Raw genomic sequence first — 18496 nt, 5'->3', positions numbered from 1 at the left:
CCAAGCTATTGAAGAAAGAAATGGACTTAACGGATATTTACAGAGTATTACACCCCACAAAACCAGAATACACTTTCTTTTCAGCTGCACACAGGTCATTCTCCAAAATAGATCACATGATAGCTCACAGGACATATCTAAGTAAATATAAAAGAATCGAAGTTATCCTCTGTATATTATCAGACCATAGTGCAATACAATTGGGGATCAATAACATAAGAAACTTCAAAATTCCCACAAATACATGGAAATTGAACAACACCCTCCTGAATAACCAATGGGTGACAGAGGAAATTAAAGAAGAAATTAGACAGTTTCTACAAGTAAATGATAATGCCAGTGTAACATACAGGAATCTGTGGGACACAATGAAAGCAGTTCTATGTGGGAAATTCATAGCAGTGAATGCCCATATTAGGACAACAGAGAGAACTCAGTTAAATATCCTAATGCAGAACCTCAAGCTCCTAGAAAAAGAAGAGCATAACAAACCCAAAGTTCATACAAGAAAGAAAATTATAAAGATCCGAGCAGAAATCAATGCAATGGAGACTAAGAGAATGATACAAAAAAATCAAAGAATCAAAGAGTTGGGTTTTTGAAAGAATAAATAAAATCAATAAACCTTTCGCCAACCTTATCAAAAAAGGAAAGAAAAGGCTCAAATCAATGCAATTAAGAATGAAAAACCTGAAGCCACATCAAATGCAGCAGAAATTCAGAGAATCATGAATACCTACTTTGAGAACCTGTACTCTAATAAAATGGAAAACACAGAAGAAATGGACAGATTCCTAGATACATACGAATTGTCAAAATTAAATGAAGAAGTTATAGAATTTCTAAACACCCCAATAACAATGAGTGAAATTGAAAATGTAATAAAAACTTACCAACAAAGAAAAGCCCAGGTCCTCATGGCTTCACTGCTGAATTTTACAAGACATTTAAAGAAGACCAAATGCCATTACTCTTTAAACTCATCAAAGAAGTTGAAAGGGAAACAAGGATTCCGAATTCATTCCCGGAAGCAAGTGATACTTTGATCCCAAAACCACGGAAAGACCCAACCCAAAAAGAGAACTACAGGTCAATCTTCCTAATGAACATAGATGCAAAAATCCTCAACAAGATACTGGCAAACAGAATACAGAGGGTCATCAAGAAGATCATACACCCTGACCAAGTCGGATTTATCCCAGCGATGCAAGGATGGTTCAACATCCATAAATCAATAAATGTAATACACCATATTAACAGAGTCAAGGACAAAAACCACATGATCATCTCAATAGATGCAGAAAAAGCATTTGACAAAATCCAACACCCATTCATGATAAAAAAAAGCTACAGAAAATTGGAATAGAAGGGCTTTATCTCAACCTGATTAAGGCTATCTATGAAAAACCAACAGCCAACATCATACTAAATGGTCAAAACCTTAAAACTTTCATGCTAAAATCAGAAACAAGACAAGGATGCCCACTATCGCCACTCCTGTTCAATATTTTTCTGGAAATATTGGCGATAGCAATTAGCAAAGAGAAAGAAATAAAAGGAATAAAGATAGGAAAAGAAGTGAAACTGCCATTATTTGCTGCAAATATGATACTTTACATAGAAGACCCAAAAAACTCAGTCAAAAGTCTCCTAGACCTAATTGAAAGATTGAGTAGAGTAGCTGGATACAAGGTCAACACTCAAAAAACAGTAGCCTTCTTATAAGCAAATAGCAGACCCATTGAGAGAGAAATAGGGGAAATAATTCCTTTTACAATAGCATCTAAAAAAATGAAATATCTAGGAATCAACCTAACAAAGGAAGCAAAAGACCTCTACGCTGAAAACTACAGCTCTCTGAAAAAGGAGATCAAAGAGGATATAAGAAAATGGAAAGATATCCCTTGTTTCTGGGTAGGAAGAACCAATATAGTGAAAATGGTCATACTTCCAAAACTACTATATAGATTTAATGCAATACCAATTGAAATTCCAACAATATACTTCACAAAACTAGAGAAAACAATCCAAAAATTCATTTGGAAACAGAAGAAACCTAGAATAGCAAAAGTAATTCTAGGCAACAGAGACATGGCTGTGGGTATCACAATCCTCAACTTGAAACTATACTACAAATCTACTGTGATAAAAACAGCATGGTCCTGGCAAAGAAAGAGACCTGAAGATCAGGGGAATAGATAAGAAGATGCAGAAACAACTCCAGACATGCTCAGCCACCTCATCTTTGGCAAAGGAGCCAATCACCCTCACTGGAGGAAAGATAGCCTATTTAATAAATGGTGTTGGAAAAACTGGATTTCAACCTGCCAAAGATTAAAACTAGACCCATACCTATCACCACGCACTAAACTAAGATTGAAGTGGATTAAAGATCTAAATATTAAGCCAGAAACACTAAACTTGCCAGAAGATAAGTTATGTAGAATTCTTGATGCCATTGGCATAGGAAAAGACTTTATGAACAAATCTTCAGTAGCACAGGAGCTAGCACAAAGAATCAACAACTGGGACCTCATTGTATTAAAAAGCTTCTGCACAGCAAGAGAAACTACCAATAGGACACCCTACAATGTGGGAAGAAATATTTAGCAGCTGTAGCTCCGACAAAGGTCTACTTTTGAGAATATACAAAGAATTGAAAAAACTCAGACCCCCCAAATTCAAAGACCCAATTCAAAAATGGGCATCTGAAATGAACAGACATTTCTCAGACAAAGAAGTAAAAACAGCAATTAAATACATGAAAAAATGTTCAACATCACTGGTCATTTGAGAGATGCAGATGAAAACAACACTGAGATTCCACCTCACCACACAAAGTTTGGCTGCTATCAAGAAATCAACAAATAACAAATGCTGGCAGGGGTGTGGAGAGAAAGAAACCCTTCTCCATTGTTGGTGAGAATGTAGACTGGTGCAACCACTGTGGAAATCAGTATGGAGATACCTCAAAGAACTAGGACTACAGGTCCCATTTGACCCAGGTATTCCTCTACTGGGAATCTTCCCCAAAGAATTAAAAGAATCATACCACAGTGATATATGTGCACCTATGTTTATAGCAGCACAGTTTGTAATAGCTAAAGCTTGGAAGCAGCCCAAGTTCCCATCAACTGGAAACTGGATAAAGAAGAAGTGGTTTTTCTCTAAAATGGAGTACTACTCAGCCATAAAGAAAGAGAAACTAGAGACATTTATAGATAAAGGGATGCATATTGAGGCCATACACTTAAGTGAAATAAATAGGACACACATGTGTAAATACCGAATAGTTTCTTTAGTGTGAGAAATTGAAAGTGTAAATAAGGGTGAAAACGATTAAAATGAATAATTGATAATTTGAAATAAGAAAAGGTCCAAGGGTTAGGGGATGGTGGGAGGGGAAGGGGAAAGCTAAGAAGGGAAAGGAAAAATTGTGAGAAAGAAAAAATAATGGAATCAAACTCTGTAAATAGGGAAGGGTGGAGGGGCTAAAGGGTGCACAGGTAATGGGAGAAAAAATAAAAGCTAAGATACATCATGCTCTGGTACAAACACCCAATGATAAATGTAAATATATTTTATACCTAAAATGTACCAATAAATATATATATATATAAATAAAAAAAGTGTGGCAGATGATATATATGAAGGTGAGAGAGGATGTATATATACGTGATGAGAGAGGAAGTAAGAGAAAAGTATGAGGTCCTGCTGACTCTCTTATAAAAATGCATTCTTGTAACCAGTCCACTTTTCCCTGAGTTAAGTGATTAGGCAAGGCTATAATTAATTCCTTCACAAGAACTTCTTGTAATATTTCTTTGAAGCATGTCCACTGGCAAGAAATTTCCTGTTTTTCCTATCATGACCCAAGTACCTTGTCATCTCCCACTAGGATGCATCTCTTAAAATGCCAATCCCCTTTCACTGCTGTTGCATTTGGGAATACCAAGCCTTTGTGAGACAAAACATATCCAAAATATACAGCCAAATAAATACACAATTTATCAGAATTGATCAAATAATCAAGCCAAATATGTGTTGTCTAAAGAAAACATTTTAATTATAAAATTACATGTAGAGAAAGAGTGAAGGGATGGGGAAACCACCCATGCTGTTTTGGTTAGAATTCTCAAGGGAAACAGAACTGACAAAAAATATGCTTTATATTGAGAGATATTAGAAATGTAATTTAATAGGGAGATTGGTTTACTGCATTCAGAAGGCTGAAATGTCCAATGATAGGCTGTCATCAAGCTGGAGAACCAGAAGAACCAATAGCATATTTTAGTCTAAATTCAAAGCCCTCAGAACAAAGAACACTGGTGGTGTAACTTTCAAGCCCAAGGTTGACGGACAGAGGTGAGCCCATTGGTGCATGGGTGCTGGTTTTAATCTGAGTCAAGAATCTGGAGAAAGTAGAATTCTGAGATCCAAGGGCAGAAGTAGAAAGGCATCTTAGTTATGAAAGAGAAAGTTCCATATTGTCTTTCCTGGTTTTTTTTCTGGTCATATATAGGTTAATTGGATGATGCTAGCCCATATTAGCAGTGATGATTAAATCCATCTACTTACTTAAATGTCAATATCTTAATAAAACACTTACAAAAGACTCTAGGGCATTCCATTTTTCTCATAGTTTTTAATTAGCAATAATTGTGCCTCTGATAAACCTTCTTGGCTATGATACTGCCACTGTGCAAAGTTTCATTATTCTCATAAAATGTGAAACTATCTGGGTTTCCCTTTTAGAAGGAGAAGGATGTACTCTGTGCCATGGGGAACACAGCATGTGAGAGATTGGTGCCACTGGTAGTAAAAATATTTTACCAATAGTCAATAAGTGTATAAAAGTTAAGAGCGTATTGCCTCTGCAAGAGAGCAGTGGGAAAATTCCAAGAGATGAATGCACCAGCCAAGAGAAAATCTAGGACTTTATATTTGATTTTAACATGAGGAGACCATATGGGAATATTAAAGCAGATAAGTTATAGAGAAATTAACATATAGACACAGAAAGGACTGGGCTCTAAAGGAAGCCAATGAAAAACAAAGACATTAAAATCATGGTTGGAGAAACATCTGAAGAGGGCCAAGCCTCAAGATAAAGATGCAATGGCTAGGCCTATATGCTTCCCTAAGGGATAAACAATAATGAGATTATACTATAACTAGTACCACCTAGGCCAGTAAAGTACAGATAGGCATCACTCAACTAGGTGGTTGAACAGAGTATCTGGAACCATCCCTTCCCAAAAATGCCTTTCTTTCCATGCACCCTTGCTACATGACTCAATTTCCTATTGGATTAATGTTAGCTAAACATCTGTACTTGTAATAATACTGGTTGATTGTATTTTGATCAACATTGTGATTTTGCTGTATAAATTAACCCTGACAAAAGGTTTCAGTGGCAACCCACTTTCAGGACCCCTCCCATCTTTCAGGAGCTATTTCTCAATAAAACTTTCCTACTCTTAACCTCCTTTGTTCCTTGGAATTCATTCTTTGATTTCAATGCATCAATATAGAGAATAAGAGGAAAATTAAAGACATTTCCTTAATATACATATATATATATATATATTCATATATATTTTAACAAAATAAGGCAGAAAAATCATCATAATTTCCTTAGCTGGTCATATGAACTTGGCTGACATTTATTACTGTCCGTTCTCTTCCTATTTTGTATTTCCATTGTCTTCCAAAAGCACCTTACCTGGTCACATTTTTTAACTTTGTAGAGTAACATGAAGCTACATTGTTGAAGTATTTGATACCTTTATAATTTTGCTTAGATTAAGTAAATTATAATTTTGCATTGACCATCACATAGCATGGTAATAGTAAAAATGGTAAATTCTTCAATAAGACATACAAATCCTTATTTTATATGCACCTGTCACATCAAGGCGTGTACAGCCTACCATGCTAGTCCTCTGCTGGAAACACACAGTAACCAGACCATAAACTCTTAGTAATTCAGAAATAGATTAAAGAGGCAGAGTTTAAAATAAAGGAAGATAGTTTATTTGGGAAACGGCAGGAATAAAGAGAAGAAAGACAGCTATTCTATAAGAGTAGGGAGCAGCAGAAAGGGTTTTTCCTCACCTCTTTTTATTAAGACTGGTGTCCTTGCCCAACATTGGACACTTGAAACTTGCAAAAAAACTGATTGGCTTTCTAGCTCTCTTTGACTCTTGCCTGAATACATATGCTTCTCAACTGCATATGGAACATTCTAGAAAACAGACCATATACTGTCCAATAGATGATAATTAAATGGAAAGAGATTGAAATTATCCCATGCACATTATCTGAAATTTTTTTACATAAAAATTCTAATACTACTACCCATAAATCATGAAATGTAACAACAAGTAGTATTTTTTTACCTAATCACATTGTAGACTTAGTAAAAACCTGCAGCTTATAGAAAATAAATTCAACAATTTATCCAAACATTGTTACATAAGACATTTTAAGAAACTGTAAATAATTCTTAATACTCTCATTTTGATTCTCCGGCTTCTCAAGACTATGTTATATTTCTTTCAAACACACTTCCTGATGTTGTGCTTTCTTTTGTCTTCCTTCTTCTAAAGCAGCTTCTAGTTGCCTGGCCAATGCTGAATATTTTGCAGATTTCTCTTTAAGATTCAGATTGCTGTGCTTAAGACATTCTTCTCATTTGCTAGCTTCTTCTCAAGTTTTTATTCTCTGCATCCATTTGTTCTAATTTTTGTTTAAGGTTTTCACACTTCAACTGAATAAGATAATTTTCCTCTTCAAGAGAAAGCTTTGTCAGAAGACTATGATTTCCATCAACCATCTCTAATTTTTTATTTATTTATTTATTTTTGGTAGTGGGGATCGAACTCAGCTCCTTGCACTTTCAAGGCAGGCGCGGTTCCACTGAGCTAAATCCCCAGCGCCTCTAATTTTTTATTTTTGTTTACTGTTATTAAGTTATTTTCATGTAGCAAATTTTCATATCTGGTTTTCACCATTTCAGCTGCTTCTTGCAACTTTTGTACCTGATTTTTATACATTTCAATAAGGCCTTTCTGTCGTTTTTTCTACTTCTTGTAGTTCTAAGAGTTCCTTTTCGACAGAAACAACTTCGTCCTTCAAAGCAGTAAGTGTGGTCTTTAGTTTTGTATTGTCAAGATTCAGAGTTTCATTTTCATATTCAATTGAGTGAAGTTCTCTAAGAATCTCTTCACATGAATTTTTCCCATGGGCTTCCACTTTCTTCAGATCTTCCAAAAGGTTATCAATTTTCTTTTTCATTGTTTCGATCTGAACTTCCAACTTGGTTTTTTCTATTACTATTTTCTCATAATAGCTTTTCCAGGCATTGGAGGCTGAAACTATTTCAGACAACTTGGCTTCCTGATCCCTAATTTGGGATGTGAGGGGTTTAACATCTGTAAAATGTTCAAGCCCATGTTTGCAGATTTGAGATGCCTTTTTTAGAGCTATATCTTTTTGCTTACTTGCCACTTTCATGGCTACAGCCTCATGCTTATTTGTTCTCAACTGCAAGTTCCATTTGGCTATTTTGGTTTCTAACCTCTTTATGTATTCTTTTAATTTATCATTCTCTGCTTCCTTTCTTTTTAGTTCTTTTATTGGTACATTTTAGGTATACAATTCATTTACATTTATCATTGGGTGTTTGTACCTGTACATGATATATCTTGGTTCTTATTTTTTTCCCCATTACCTGTGTGCCCTTCAACCCCTCCACCCTTCCCTATTTACATAGATTTCATTTTCACTTTTTTTCTTTTCTCATAGTTTTTCCTTTCCCTCTTTTCCTTTCCCCGTCCCCTCCCTTCACTCCTTCGTCTTCAGACCTTTTTTCCTATTTCAAATTATCAATTATTCATTTTAAACATTTTTAACCCTTGTTTACACTATCAGCTTCTCACACTAGAGAAACTATTCGGTATTTACATATGTGTGTTCTATTTATTTCACTTAAGAGTATGGCCTCGATATGCATCCATTTAGCTATAAATGACTCTAGTTTTTCGTTCTTTATGGGTGAGTAGTACTCCATTTCATAAAAAGATCACATTTTCTTTATCCAGTTTCCAGTTGATGGCCACTTGGGCTGCTTCCAAGCTTTAGCTTTTACAAACTGTGCCACTATAAAAATGGGTGCACATGTATCACTGTGGTATGATTCTTTTAATTCTTTTGGGAAGATACCCAGCAGGGGAATAGCTGGGTCATATGGGACCTCTATCCCTAGTTCTTTGAGGTATCTCCCTACTGATTTCAACAGTGGTTGCACCAGTCTGCACTCCCACCAACAAAGGAGAAGGGTTCTTTTCTCCTCACAACCCCGCCAGCATTTGTTTTTTGTTGATTTCTTGAGAGCAGCCATTCTTTCTGGGGTGAGGTGGAATCTCAGTGTTGTTTTCATCTGCATCTCTCGAATGACGAGTGATGTTGTACATTTTTTCATATATTTGTTTGCTGCTTTTACTTCTTTGTCTGAGAAATGTCTGTTCATTTCAGATGCCCATTTTTTAATTGGGTCTTTGAATTTGGGGGGTCTGATTTTTTTCAGTTCTTTATATATTCCAGATAGTAGTCCTTTGTCTGAGGTACAGCTGCTAAAAATTTTTGCCACACTGTAGGTTGTCTTTTAGCACTGTTGGTGGTTTCTCTTGCTGTGCAGAAGCTTTTTAATAATATGAGATCCCAGTTGTTGATTCTTTCTGCTAGTTCCCATGCTACTGAGGTTTTCTTCATAAAGTCTTTTCCTTTGCCAGTGTCTTCAAGAGTTCCACGTAACATATTTTCCAGCAAGTTTAGTGTTTCGGTCTTAATGTTTAGATCTTTAATCCACTTCAATCTTAGTTTAGTGCATGATGATAGGAATGGGTCTAGTTTTAATCTCTGACAGGTTGAAATCCAGTTTTTCCATCACCATTTATTAAAAAGGCTACCTTTCCTCCAACGATGGTGGTTGGCTCCTTTGTCAAAGATGAGGTGGCTGAGCACGTCTGGAGTTGATTCTCCATCTTCTAATCTATTCCACTGATCCTCAGGTCTGTTCCTTTGCCAGTACCATGCTGATTTTATCACAGTAGCTTTGTAGTATAGTTTCAAGTTGGGGATTGTGGTACCCCCAGCCCTGTCTCTGTTGCTTAGAATTGCTTTAGCTATTCTAGGTCTCTTCTGGTTCCAAATGAATTTTTGGATTGTTTTCTGTAGTTCTGTGAAGTATACTGTTGGGATTTCAATTGGTATTGCATTGAATCTATATAGTAGTTTTGGAAACATGGCCATTTTCATTATATTGGTTCTTCCTACCCAGGAGCAAGGGATGTCTCTCTATTTTCTTGTATCCTCTTTGATCTCTTTTTTCAGAGTGCTGTAGTTTTCAGTGTAGAGGTCTTTTGCTTCCTTTGTTAGACTGATTCCTACATATTTCTTTTTTGGATGCTCTTGCAAAAGGAATTGTTTCCCTAATTTCTCTCTCAGTGAGTCTGTTATTTGTGTACAAGAAGGCTATTGTTTTTGAGTGTTGACCTTGTATCCAGCTACTCTACTGAATCTGTCAATTAAGTCTAAAAGTCTTCTGGCAGAGTTTTTTTGGTCTTCTATGTAAAGCATCATATCATCAGCAAATAATGACAGTTTACCTTCTTCGTTTCTTATCTTTATTCCTTTTATTTCTTTCTCTTTTCTAATTGCTGTGGCTAATGTTTCCAGAACTATATTGAACAGGAGTGGTGATAGTGGGCATCCTTGTCTTGTTCCTGATTTTAGCCTGAAAGTTCTAAGTTTTGACAATTTAATATGATGTTGGCTGTTGGTTTTTCATAGATACCCTTAATCAGGTTAAGATAAAGACCTTCTATTCCAATTTTCTCTAGGTTTTTTAATCATGAATGGGTGTTGGATTTTGTCGAATGCCTTTTCTCCATCTATTGAGATGATCACATTGTTTTTGTCCCTGACTCTGTTAATATGGTGTGTTACATTTATTGATTTATGGATGTTGAACCATCCTTGCATCCCTGGGATAAATTCAAGTTGGACAGGTTGTATGATCTTCTTGATGACCCTCTGTATTCTGTTTGCTAGTATCTTGTTGAGGATTTTTGCATCTATGTTCATTAGGGAGATTGACCTGTAGTTCTCTTTTTGTGTTGGGTCTTTCTCTGGTTTTGGTATCAAAGTAACACTTCCTTCCAGGAATGAATTTGGAAGTATTGCTTCCCTTTCAATTTCCTTGATGAGTTTAAAGAGTAATGGCATTAGTTCTTCTTTAAATGTCTTGTAAAATTCAGAAGTGAAGCCATCCAGACCTGGGCTTTTCTTTGTTGGTAAATATTCTCTGCTTCCTTTTTATTAATTTGGAGCTACAGTCATTCATGTACCACTTTTATTGATTGAAAAAATGGTTTGCTTTCAATGTATTTGCCTTTTCATTGTGAAACAAACAAGAAATTTCTTCAATTTAGTTCTCCTTTTCAAGGACAATCTTCTTAAGATTAATGTTTTCACTTTCATTGTCTGTTAGATTCTTTAACAGCATGCTTGGTAAATTGTATCCTGTTTGTCTGTAGTCTGTCTTTCTAAGAAGATGTTCTAAACCTAGTTTTACATGTTTAAAAGTATTTAATTCTTTTGTTAAAATTTCCTTCTGTTTAGAAATCTTCTTCAAATTGGATGCAGAAACATTGGCACTTGCAAAATTAATCTCTTCAATGGTGTTCTTAAATAATGGCAAAAGTGATTCTACAGAACATTTTGCCAACTCAACTTTCTTAAGTGTTGCCTCCAATTCAGTCTTTTCATCATTTAGGATGTTCTGCTTCAGGCAGCTGAGATGATTTTCACTGGCACTTCATGGTAAATGTTCTTTCTCTGATGTAGTTTTAAGATGCACAAAGAGTTCCTCTGACTGACTGCCATGATTTGGAGGCTTCTCCATAAATTCAGTAAATAGGTTTATAGATGGGTTCAACATCTCCACATAACATGGAACCTGTGCTCTTCAGCCTGGGTCAACTAGGAAGGAGTGGGAAGCAGCGGGCTGTAGATTTGGGAGGAATTCTAGATAGAGGCAAGGGATGCCAAGTGAAAAGCAAGTGAATTCCTAGAAGACCTAGTGATGCAAGAGTGCCAAACAAGGTGCATTGGCACAAAAGAGGAGCTGGTAACTGGCCAGTGGCTTCTGTCTATTATCTGAAATTTGAAATGAATGACAAAAAACCCAAAATAACTGCATAAACACATAGAAGTTAAATAGCATCTTTTTGAACAACCAATGGGTCACAGATGAAATTAAAGAAGAGGGTCGGGGATTTAGCTCAGTGTTCTGCCACCTGCCTCGGAAGCACAAGGTCCTAAGTTTGATCCCTGGTACAAAAAAAAAAAGAAAGAAATTAAAGAAGAAATTAAATGGTATATACAATTAAATGATAATGCCTATAAAACATACCAGAACCTATGGTACACAATGAAAGCAGTCCTAAGAGGAAAATGTATACCAGTAAATTCTCACATCAAGAAAGCAGAACAAGATCAAATAAACAACTTAATGCTGAGCTTAAAATGTCTAGCAAAAGAAGAATAAGTCAAGCCTAAAGCTCATACAAGGGAGGAAATTATAAAGATCAGAGAAGAAATTAATGCAATTGAGACTATACAAAGAATCAATGAGGGCTGGGGATTTAGTTCAGTGGTTCTGCCGCCTGCCTTACAAGCACAAGGACCTGAGTTAGATCTCTGGTACCAAAAAAAAAAAAAAAAATCAATGAATTGAAGAGTTGGTTTCTTTAAAGATTAAATATAATTGATAAACCCTTATCCAATCTGATCAAAAAAGGAAATAAAATATTCAAATTCTTGCAATTAGGAATGAAAAGTGTAAAATCACAATGGATCCTGCAGAAATGCAAATCACCAATACCTACTTCAAGAACCTGTACTCTAATAAGATGTAAAACATAGAAGAAATGGACAGATTTCTAGATACATATGAATTACAAAAGTTGAATCAAGAAGATATAAAAATTCTAAATAAACCAACATCAGTCAATGGAATTGAAAATGTAATTAAAAACTTACTAGCAAAGAAAAATTCAGGTCCTGACAGTTTCAGTGCTGAATTCTACAAGACATTGAGAGAGACTTAACGTTACTACCCTTCAAATTCTTCAATGAAATTGAAAGGGAAGCAATACTCCCAAAATCATTCCTGGAAGCAAGTATTACCCTGCTAGTAAATCCAGAGAAAGAGGCATCCAAATAAGAGAACTACAGGCCAATTTCCTTAATGACCATAGACACAAAAATCTTCAATAAAATAGTGACAGAGTAGAGCAAATCATTAAGAAGATTATGCACCATGACCAATGAGGATTCATCCCAGGGATGCAGAGATGGTTCAACATAGGCAAATCAATAAATGTAATACAATGTATCAATGGAGCCAAAGACAAAAATTACATGATCATCTCAATAGACACAAACATTTATGGTTCTAAAGACCCTATAGAAAATTTGAATAGATGGTCTTTATCTCAGGCTGATAAAAGGTGTGTGGGTTTTTTATATATTAAATAAGTGTCCTTAAGTGGCTGCCTCTTATCTTCTTTGCACTTTATGGGATGAGCTGGGGGCTGGTTACTCTGGTCTTTTTTGTTCCTGATTACATACGTGTTGTGTTTTGCCTATGGGCTTTTCCTCCTAAATACTTATGTTAATTGTGTTACCTGGTGCATTCCCAGTTTTGGTTTCTCTGTCTTTATCTTTGTCTTTCTAGTTACTTAAGTCTAACTGCAGAGGCAAAAGCTGCCTTTAGTAAACTTTCCAACTATTTCTTTAGTAAAGTTTAATGAGATCCTATTTTATCCATTTTTCTGTCTATGACCCACTGTTCCTACACACCTAAAAACACAGCATCAAAATACGTAATGCAAACATCAACAGTACTTCAAGTAGAAATAGATGACTAAATATTTATAATTTTTATAATTGAAAATACGAGGATCCAGTGTTCAGACCTAGTGGGAAAATGCGGCCTTTAACTGAAGAGGAGACCCATGTGATGTTTGAGAAAATCGCAAAATACATCTGGGAGAATCTTCAGCTGCTTTCTGGCTGCCAATATCTCCGGGGACAAGCTGATGTCACTAGGAACCTGCTTCAGAAAATTCACCAAGAACCACAGGTTTCAGCTGCACATTACGGCTCTGGACCTGGCACCTTGTGCCAAGTATAAAGTGTGAATAAAGCCTGGAGAAGAGCAGTCCTTCCTGTATGGAAACCATGTATTCAAATCTGGTTTGGGTCAGATCACTGAAAATACTTCTCAGTACCAGGGAGTGGTGGTGTACTCCATGGCAGACATCCCTTTGGGTTTTGGGGTAGCAGCAAAGTCTACACAAGACTGTAGGGAAATAGATCCCATGGCGATTGTGGTATTTCATCAAGCAGACATTGGTGAATACATATGGCATGAAGAAATATTGACTTAGGATGAAGTCAAGAATTTAACAGCTGTCTGGAAGGGCCTAACTTTGTTTCCTGTGTCTGTGACGATGCTTCCATCATGTGGAATTTTGTCAACACCGTGACCTCTACAAGGACTTCTTAGTTTAATATTCTGTCACTAAAAAGTACAGGCTGGATTCTTACTATAAAGAAATGCCTCAGAAGTGGTTTCAAATATTTGTGTTTTTGACCAAATAGAATACTCTTATTATATATATGAATCATTTTTATATTTTGAATCAGAGGGTTTCTTGTTCTGAATGATAGGTTCTAAATCATTGGAACTGAGGACAAGAATAGCTTATCATTGTTACTTGCGATAACATCTTCTTTTCTAGCCTCATGATAAGAACATAGTGGATTTTCCTTTTTGCAAATATCATGAAAGATATTAGAATATAAGAATAGTAGCCCATGTCTCAGATTTTACAAGTGGAATTTGGCTGAATTAATAAGTGACATTTATTCAGCTGTTTTTCCATACAGTAAGTGCTGTATGTGTGGGAAAAAAACCTTGCATTCAAACCTTAATTCTTCTGCCTCCCAGCTCTATGGCCTTGGAGGAGTCTTTTAACTTTAATAAGCATTTTCTTTTTCTATTAAAAAAATACCTTTGACCACCAGCATAGGGAAGTGGTTTTTAGGATCAGAAATCATGATTGTAAAGCATCTACTGCAATGCCTAGCAAATGGTAGGTGTTGAATAAATGGTAAGAGCTAGTTTTATATTACATATTTCTATGACTAAGCATAGAATCTTAGTGTAATATGATTATATTGTCTTGTTTCTTACATGATGTTTTTTATGGTCTTTTCGTGGATGGGGTGATCCCCGGCTGAAGTGTTCTTTTCATCACTTTGATTTCATAAAACATGACTTATGAACCCCTCTTTACCTTACAAGACTGAACCAAAAGCACTAGAGACCATGAAATTATAATTCAGCTCCTTCATCCTTTCCCATACTTCCCTAAATTAATTTAGAATTTATAAAACATTTTTAAAAGATATTTCACTGCCAAAAGTTTTTCAAACTACCTGTATTATAAAACAAAACAATTTCTTAGATATATACTATACATTATTTTTAATTCAAAAGTTTACATCTTTAAAAATAAAATATTTTCATATACAAAAACAATGCCAGCTGCCTTCTCAGAAAGGAAATTAGGCTGCAAATATATTTTCTATGAAGACATAGTTGAACTGAGTATCAAAAAGAACATCAATAAACTGGAAATAATTGACCTCTATTAACTCCTTTATGTAATCACCAGCAGCATATAAATTCTTCCCAAGTTAACTTTACCAGTGAATTCTGTCACACATTTAAAAAAATTTACACTAATTCTCAACAGTCTCTCCTAGAAGATTACATGCAGAGGAAATATATACTAACAGTAAATAAACCCAGATTTGTTCTCATACTAAAACTCCACAAAGACTTTTCAAAAGAAAGCTAGAAAGATTTGAGCAGAAATTCAAAAAAAGTTCAACAAATTTTTAACAAATATTGTCTGACAGTATATAAAAAAGAATGATTCCTCAATACCAGTTGGGATTTATACCATGAATTTAAGACTTATATCACATTTAAAAATTAATATAAGCCAACATATAATCATACTAAGAAATAAAATTAGATGATCTCATCAGTAGATGCAGAAAAAAAGTTTGCCAAAATCAATCACCAATTCATGATAGTCAAAGCAAATAAGGAATAGAGAAGGCATTTCCTCTAAATGTTAAAAAAGGTACAAAATTTCTGCAGTTGTTATCATACAGAATGGTGAGAATCTCAATGCTTTCCTTTAAGAATCAAGAATAAGACAAAAACATTCACCTCTCACTACTCCTTTTCAGGATTGTATTGAAAATCCTATCTAGTAGAATAAGTGAAACAAGTGAAATAAGATATATCATACTATGATGATGCATACATGTTAATATATATTTGTCATAACCCATTGATTTAAACAACTTTGCAACCCAGGATTGAAGCCAAGTTGGTCATGATATATGATTTTTAAAAATTTATTGTATTCTGGTTGCCATTATCTTGTTGAAGATATTTGCATCTATGTTCCCATAGGAGATCGTAGTTTGCTTTTCTGTTTTGTTAAATTTTTGTCCAGTTTTGGTATCAGGATATTGGTAGCTTACAGGTTTGAGTTTTTCAGTGTTTCTTCCCTTTCAATTTCATGGAAGGATTTGAAGGGTACCGGTGTTAGAACATTCCTGAAGTTCTAATAGAAATTTTTGATGAATCCATGTGGTCCTAATCTATTCTTAGTTTATAACATTTTATTACTGCTGTTATTTCATTGCTCATTATTGGACTATGTGTGGTTTTCCATTGCTTCTTAGTTCAATTTTGATAACTTATATATGTATAGGAGTTTTTCTATTTCTTTCTAGTTCTTTAATTTATTGGAATGTAATTTCTTGAAATGGTTTATATAATCCTCTAGGTTTTGGTTGTGTTGATTTTTATTGTATCTTCTTCATTTCTAATTGCATTTGTATGGGTTTTTTTCTTTCCTTCTTTTGGTAACTTTGTCAAAGTTTTTATCAATCTTGCCTATCTTTTCTAAGAGCCAATTCTGATTTTTGTCTCATTTTCATTAATTTTTACTTTGATCTTTATAATTTATTTGTTTCTACTAGTTTAAGATACAGATTATTTTTATTTTTCTAGGACTTTGAGATCCATTGTTAGCTTTTTATTTGAGATCACTCTAATCTTTTAATGTGACCATTCACAGCTATAAATATCCCTCAGGACTACTATAATTGTGTACCATTGGTTTTGTTATGTTGTGCATCCATTGTCATTTGATTCCAGGAACTTTAAAATTTCTTCCATGATTTCTTCTGTAATCCACTAATTATTTAATAATGTATTATTATTTTAAATAGGCAAGTTAATTAGATATCTTGTAGGCAGTTAGACAGGGCCAGCCTCAAGACTCTAGCCCTCAAGGAGCCAACACAGGGAGGAGGCAACATGGAGTACAATTAAAGCATATTTACTGGTTAGCATTTTAAAGAAGAAAAGAGGTACTACTTCCCCTAGAAATACATAAAAGTGATTGATATTCAAAATGGAAATTCCTTGTTTGTGAATTGTTTTCTCATTTGATCCCCATTTAATCAATATTACATGGCTGACTGTACTTGTAGCCTTTTGTGGTTGGTCATGGTTTTGTCACACCTCATGCCCACCTTGTAATTTTCCTTTCAGTCTTATAGTTTTGTCCCACTTTGTACTGATCTCACGTCATAGCTCTGCCATATTAAATACCTTTGAAAATTGGCATGGGTGGGCAACCCACTTTCTGGTGCCCCTTCTGTCTCTCTTAGACAGAAGCTTTCTTTCTCTCAATACATTTTTCCTACACTTAACCTCCATTGTTCCTAGAATTCATTCTTTGATTTTAGAGCACACAAACTTGTGTTTTAGATATCTAGCATGTTTGAGAGTCTATATCATTATTAATCTCCACGTTTGTTTAAGTTTTGTGATTTCTTTTGCTGTTTATTTCTAGTTTTATTCCAGTATGATTCAATAGTGTGCAGAAGACCATTTCAATTTTTTTGTATTTATTGACATCATATTACAATGATATACACAATCTCATGTTTATAACAGGATAACTCATAATAGCAAAATTTTGACAATGGCTTTCATGGTTATTAACAGATGAATGGATAAAGAAATATAGTATATATTTATAGTAGAATACAACTCAGCAGCCATAAAGAAGGATAAATTCTAGTCATTTTTAGAAAAATGGATGCACATGTACATCATAATTCTAAGAGACATAACAGAGACACCGAAGGTTAAATATTGCATAGTTTCACTTATATGATAACCCCAAATATACATAATTAAAATAGCTAATTAAAACAAAGATGACTAAAAACAGGGCGATAGCCTTTGTGGAGATGAGACAGGGATCTGAGAATGGGTCAGTATAAAAAACTTACAGCTAGCATCATATTCTATGATGGCATATTGAACATTTCTCCAATAATTGGAAAAACAGAAAGTACATTTTATTTATTTTGGTCAATATTGCATTAGAAATTTTAGTCATACAGTCAGGAAAGAAAGGTGTAGAAACTGAGAAAAATGAATCTGACTCTCTTTGAACATAAAATAATTACTTCATCATAAATAGAGAAGGAAACTATTAAACAAATTAAAACCCCAAAATTGAGTTTGTCGAGGTCACATGATATTTGACACATACATAAAATTTTATTTTATATAAGAAAGAAATGGAAATAAAAAAATATTTTCTATAGTAAAATAAAGATCAAATATTTAAGGGTAAATTTAAGAAAAGATTGTGTTGCATACCCACTGAAAATGATAAAATATTGTTAAAATATATGTATAAAAGGTGGCTCCCAGCCTGCAGGAGGTTTCCAGGTAGGCGTCCCATAGCTCCCAGCACAGAGGAGGCCTTCAGGTCAGCATGCCATGGCTCCCAGGCTGGAAGGGGCTTCTGGGTAGGTGTGCCACAGCTCCCAGCACAGAGGAGGTGAGTCATGGGGGTACCAGGAACACCCCCCCTCTCAAAATGAGAAGACAGGTAAACAAGCCTCAGAACCAGACTTCCAGATCACCTACAGCAACCCCAAAGGGAAATGAGATGGAACACTCTGATATTCAACCACCTGGACTCCCTGAACTAGCAATGAAAGAGGATCTGGAAAGAATGAAATCAGAAATAATTTCTCACATAACAGCAAAGATTGTGCCTATAGTGTAAGTCATGATTAATAAATCTAGAGAGGATACAGATAAAAAAATAGAGGAACTGAGGAACATGATGGAATGCCAACATAGAAAACAAATTGAATCCATAAAACAGATGCAAACAGATTTCCAGGAGATTAAAAACTCCACTGAAAGTCTATGCAGAAGAATGAGCCAATGTGAAGACAG

At 34.9% G+C, this 18496-nt stretch overlaps 1 non-coding gene and 2 pseudogenes across 1 annotated transcript; 1 reads left to right on the top strand and 2 right to left on the bottom strand.

Annotated features, from left to right (window-relative positions):
• Positions 1–4570: 4570 nt before the first annotated feature.
• LOC147822497 (U4 spliceosomal RNA) lies at positions 4571–4710 on the bottom strand. Its single transcript, XR_015445640.1, has one exon. It is a non-coding gene; the product is annotated as a U4 spliceosomal RNA (small nuclear RNA).
• Positions 4711–6459: 1749 nt separating this feature from the next.
• LOC101720908 (protein BCAP-like) lies at positions 6460–10969 on the bottom strand (annotated as a pseudogene).
• A 2088-nt stretch (positions 10970–13057) lies between these two features.
• On the top strand, positions 13058–13606 carry LOC110347299 (60S ribosome subunit biogenesis protein NIP7 homolog pseudogene; annotated as a pseudogene).
• Positions 13607–18496: the final 4890 nt, after the last annotated feature.

This window comes from Heterocephalus glaber, unplaced genomic scaffold, assembly GCF_053883595.1.
Source record: "Heterocephalus glaber isolate CG9 unplaced genomic scaffold, H.glaber_assembly_v1.0 deba00001613, whole genome shotgun sequence".
NCBI lineage: Eukaryota > Metazoa > Chordata > Mammalia > Rodentia > Bathyergidae > Heterocephalus > Heterocephalus glaber.
This window is presented reverse-complemented; position numbering and strand designations above follow the sequence as displayed.